The sequence below is a fragment of the Zalophus californianus genome, chromosome 1 (genome assembly GCF_009762305.2).
Source record: "Zalophus californianus isolate mZalCal1 chromosome 1, mZalCal1.pri.v2, whole genome shotgun sequence".
Classification (NCBI taxonomy): domain Eukaryota; kingdom Metazoa; phylum Chordata; class Mammalia; order Carnivora; family Otariidae; genus Zalophus; species Zalophus californianus.
The window spans coordinates 10,922,215-10,927,927 of NC_045595.1; the positions used below are offsets into that span (position 1 = coordinate 10,922,215).

At 39.1% G+C, this 5,713-nt stretch overlaps 1 pseudogene; it reads left to right on the forward strand.

Annotated features, from left to right (window-relative positions):
* The first annotated feature begins 1,247 nt into the window (after positions 1-1,247).
* LOC118357150 lies at positions 1,248-2,228 on the forward strand (annotated as a pseudogene).
* Positions 2,229-5,713: the final 3,485 nt, after the last annotated feature.

Here is a 5,713-nt window from a genome sequence, read left to right on the forward strand (position 1 = left end):
AGTGCTAGCAGGGAGGGGTAGAGGGACAGGGAGAGAGAATCTTAGGCAGGTTCCACGCCCAGTACAGAGCTTAGCCTGGGGCTTGATCTCACAACCCTGAGATCATGACCTGATCTGAAATCAAGAGTTGCACACTGAACCAATTGAGCCACACAAGTGTCCTTACAGATGATTGTTTCTCTATTGAATTCTATGGAGATATTTTGGCCATGGAAATGTTTTAAATTCTATTAGTTAATGTGTAACTTCTTCCTTCTCAGTTTCTTGCCTTAATTAAGATAGTTTTGTCTGCAGATTTTATTTGTTTTATTTTTTTACTTGGAGGATTTTTCTGATAATTATAAAGACTTTCAGGGACTTTTGTATTTTTTAAATTTATTTTAAAATTTCTGTATAATGGACATGCAATGTTTTATTAGTTTCAAGTGTACAATATAGTGATTCAGCAGTTGTACACATTACTCAGCACTCATCATGACGAGTGTACTTTTAATTCCCTTCACCTGTTTCACCCATACCCTCACCCACCTTCCCTCTGGTAACCAGCAATTTGTTCTCTATAGTTAAGAGTCTGTTTTTTCGTTTGCCTCTTTTTTTCTCTGTTCATTTATTTTATTTCTTAAATATCCCAAATATGAGTAAAATCGTATGGTATTTGTCTTTCTATGACTGACTTATTTCACTTAGCATTATACCCTCTAGATCCATCCATGTTGTTGCAAATGGCAAAATCTCATTCTATTTTATGTGTGAGTAATATTCCAATACATACATGTGTATACACATATATACAAATCGTCTTTATCCATTCATCTATTGATGGACACTTGGGCTCCTCTGTATCTTGGTTATTGTAAACAATGCTGCAATACACATTGGGTGCATATATATTTTCAAATCAGTGCTTTTGTCTCCTTTGGGAAGTGGAATTACTTGATCATGTGGTATTCCTATTTTTAACTTTTTGAGGAATCTTCATAGTGTTTTGCACAGTGGCGGCACCAGTTTGCATTCCCACCAACAATGAACAAGGGTTCCCTCCTCTCCACATCCTCCGCAACACTTGTCACTTCTTGTCTTTTTATAGTAGCCATTCTGACTGGTGTGAGGTGATAGTCTTATTCGTTTGGATGTCACATAGATGGAATTATTTTATTTCCTTTTCAGACTGTTCCCTGCTTTTTGAGGGTTGGCTTTGTATCCAGTGCAGAATATAAACAATAATGTACTTGCCAGGTTAATAATGCATGATTGTGTCACGCTCTTTCTCTTTTATTTTGGTGGTCACATCGATGACGTGGAAATGAAGAATGATATGTGAATTTCAGAATTTCTTTTTCTGGGATTTTCAGAGGAACCAGAATTGCAACGCTTCCTCTTTGGGCTGTTCCTGTCCATGTACCTGGTCACCATACTTGGGAACCTGCTTATCATCCTGTCCATCAGCTCAGACTCCCATCTCCACACCCCCATGTACTTCTTCCTTGCCAACCTGTCCCTTGTAGACATCTGTTTCACCTCCACCACTGCCCCCAAGATGCTGGTAAATATACAAACACAGAGAAAAACCATAACTTATGAAAGCTGCATCATGCAGATGGACTTTTTCACACTTTTTGTAGGTTTGGACAATTTTTTCCTGACTGTGATGCCTTACAACCGCTTTGTGGCCATCTGTCACCCCCTACACTACATGGTCACCATGAACCCCCAGCTCTGTGGACTGCTGGTTCTGGTGTCCTGGATCATGAGTGTTCTGCATTCCTTGTTACAAACGTTTATGGCGTTGCAGCTATTCTTCTGCACAGTCTTGGAAATCCCCCCACTTTTTCTGTGAACTCAATCAGATCATCCAGCTTGCCTGTTCTGACACCTTTCTTAATGACATGGTGATGTATTTCGCAACTGTGCTGCTGGTTGCTGCTCCCCTGGCTGGGGTCCTTTACTCTTACTCTAAGATAGTTTCCTCCATATGTGGGATCTCATCAGCTCAGGGGAAGTACAAAGCGTTTTCCACCTGTGCATCTCACCTCTCCGTTGTCTCCTTATTTTATTGTACAGGCTTAGGAGTATACCTTAGCTCTGCTGCTCCCCAGAGCTCCCACTCAAGTGCAGTAGCCTCGGTGATGTACATGGTGGTGACGCCCATGCTGAACCCCTTCATCTACAGCCTGAGGAACAGAGACATAAAGGGGGCCCTAAATGTATTTTTCAGAGGGAAACCATAAAAGGCCCATTCCCCCCCCCCCAAAAGTACCTGTTATTGCAGGCTAATGCCTACCAGCCAGAAATTGTGATTCTTTAATCGGATCATGAAATAAGAACTTAATCCCTCTATTTGTATCCTGGAATGTCATCGTTTCTAAAGTTCAACTGCTTTATTAAACTTTCTGCTCCTTTTGATAGCCAACAATTTTTTCTTTTTTGTTTTCTTAATTTCCAAATCAGTTCCAAACCTGCATCTGAAACAATTTGGAGATTTCCATTTGCCTTATGGATTGATGAACTAGTTTTATGGAATAAATGACATTTTGCAACTGAGGCTATTTTTATAATTTTATTGTACAGGAAATTCTGAGATCACAGTTTTTCACTCTGTGTCTGCCATTCCTACATTACTACCTTAAATGCTCTTCCTGATAATATAGACTTTAACCTACGAGTTTGTTTTGTAGCTAGTCATGGGGCTTTACGATCCTCATTAGGATCCTGTTCTCATATCAGCTCAGCAGCCACAGTATCCCTGGCACAGAATAGTAAGGCAAAAATTGCTTATGAAAATCACAATCCAAGTGTAATCTACAGAAAGACAAATTTTGCATAAATCAAGTGACTTCATATGGGCTCAGTGTCAGAGAAAACATGGAATAGGATGAAGCAAAATTTTTAATCACACCCTAGTTCTTTGTAGAAAATGTGCTTTTGATGATGTACATCTACTCATTGAAGTGTAGGATGCTTGGTGTCCATGTTTAAAGGGTTCTATTGATTGAAGTGAAGAATGTGGTTGCAGGTTTTATATTATTAAATTGAATGATTTTGCTGATCCATATGAAAATTTCCAGTGCTGCCTACAAATATTACTCCTTCCATTGCCATAAAATTAATATCTCTCTCTGTAAAAATATTGTTAGGAATGTTATAGTGTGAGTGAACAGTAAGTGTTTTCACTCTGTCATTAAATTCTTTACTTATGATGTTTCACTGCTGATTTTATTTATTTGCATCTTCTCCCCCACCCCCCTTTTTTTTTTCTCTAACAAATGGTTTGTCAATTTTGCTTAGCTTTTCAAAAATTATCTCCTAGCTTTGTGAATCTTTTCTGTTGGTTTTCTGTATGCTCTGATATTTCTTATTTCTTTTCCTCTGCTGCTTGGGACTTATTTTTTTGTTCTCTTTCTAGGTCTTTGCATCATTTGAACAGTTAGGTTATTCACTTAGGCTCTTTTCTTTTTCTTTTTTTTTTTTCTGTTTTCCTTTATTTTTTTAATTTAATTTTATTATGTTATGTTACTCACCATACAATACATCGTTAGTTTTTGATGTAGTGATCCACAATTTGTTGTTTTCATATACACTTAGTGCTCCGTGCAGTACGTGCCGTCCTTGATACCCATCACCGGGCTAACCCATCCCCCCTCCCCCCTCCCCTCTAAAACCCTTTTTGTGTCTCAAAGTCCATAGTCTCTCATGGTTCATCTCCCCCTCCCATTCCCACCCCCCATTTTTCCCTTCCTTCTCCTAATGTCCTCCCTGCTGTTCCTTATGTTCCACAAATAAGTGAAACCATATGATAATTGACTTTCTCTGCTTGACTTATTTCACTTAGCATCATCTCCTCCAGTCCCACCCATGTTGATGCAAAAGTTGGGTATTCATCCTTTCTGGTGGCTGAGCAATATTCCATTGTATGTATGGACCACATCTTCTTTATCCATTCATCTGGTGAAGGGCATCTCGGCTCTTTCCACAGTTTGGCTATTGTGGACATTGCTGCTATGAACATTGGGGTGCATATGGCCCATCTTTTCACTACATCTGTACCTATGGGGTAAATACCCAAGAGTGCAATTGCTGGGTCATAGGGTAGCTCTATTTTTAGTTTTTTGAGGCACCTCCACACTGTTTTCCAAAGTGGCTGTACCAACTTGCATTCCAACCAACGGTGTAAGAGGGTTCCCCTTTCTCCACAACCTCTCCAACATTTGTTGTTTCTTGCCCTGTCCATTTTTGCCATTCTAACTGGTGTGAGGTGCTATCTCAATGTGGTTTTGATTGAATTTCCCTGATGGCTAATGATGATGAACATTTTTTCATGTGTCTGTTAGCCATTTCTATGCCTTCTTCAGAGAACTGCCTTTTCATATCTTCTGCCCATTTTTGGACTTGATTGTCTGTTTTTTGGGTGTTGAGTTTGAGAAGTTCTTTGTAGATCTTGAATACCAGCCCTTTATCTGTAGTGTCATTTGCAAACACCTTCTCCCATTCTGTGGGTTGCCTCTTTGTTTTGTTGACTGTTTCCTTTGCTGCGCAGCAGCTTTTTATCTTGATGAAGTCCCAAAAGTTCATTTTTGCTTTTGTTTCACTAGCCTTTGGAGATGTATCTTGAAAGAAGTTGCTGTGGGTGATGTCAAAGAGGTTACCGCCTATGTTCTCCTCTAGGATTTTGATGGATTCCTGTCTCACATGGAGGTCTTTCATCCATTTTGAGTTTATCTTTGTGTATGGTGTTAGAGAATGGTCGAGTTTCATTCTTCTGCATGTGGTTATCCAATTTTCCCAGCACCATTTATTGAAGAGACTGTCTTTTTTCCATTCCATGTTTTTTCCTGCTTTGTCAAACATTATTTGACCATAGAGTTGAGGGTCCATATCTGGGTTCTCTATTCTGTTCCATCGGTCTATGTGTCTGTTTTTTTGCCAGTGCCATGCTGTCTTGGTGATCACTGCTTTGTAATATAGCTTGAAATCGGGCAACGTGATGCCCCCGGCTTTATTTTTTCTTTTTCAACATTTCCTTGGAGATTCGGGGTCTTTTCTGATTCCATACAAATTTTAGGATTGTTTGTTCCAGCACTTTGAAAAATGTCATTGGAATTTTGATCAGGATGGCGTTGAAGGTATAGATTGCTCTGGGTAGCATAGACATTTTAACAATGTTTATTCTTCTGATCCATGAGCATGGAATGTTTTTCCATCTTTTTGTGTCTTCTTCAATTTCTTTCATGAGTGTTCTGTAGTTCCTAGAGTATAGATCCTTTACCTCTTTGGTTAGGTTTATTCCGAGGTATCTTATGGTTTTTGGTGCTATTGTAAATGGAATAGTTTCTCTAATTTCTCTTTCTATAGTTGCATTGTTAGTGTATAAGAAAGCAACTGATTTCTGTGCATTGATTTTGTATCCTGACATATTACTGAATTGCTGTATGAGTTCTAGTAATTTGGGGGTGGAGTCTTTTGGGTTTTCCACATAAAGTAGCATGTCATCTGCAAAAAGAGAGAGTTTGACTTCTTCTTTGCCAATTTGAATACCTTTTATTTCTTTTTGGTGTCTGATTGCTGTTGCTAGGACTTCTAGTACTATGTTGAACAATAGTGGCGAGGGTGGACACCCTTGAAAAGTTCCTGATCTTAAGGGACAGGCTCTCAGCTTTTCCCCATTGAGGATGATATTTGCTGTGGGTTTTTCATAGATGGATTTTATGAACTTGAG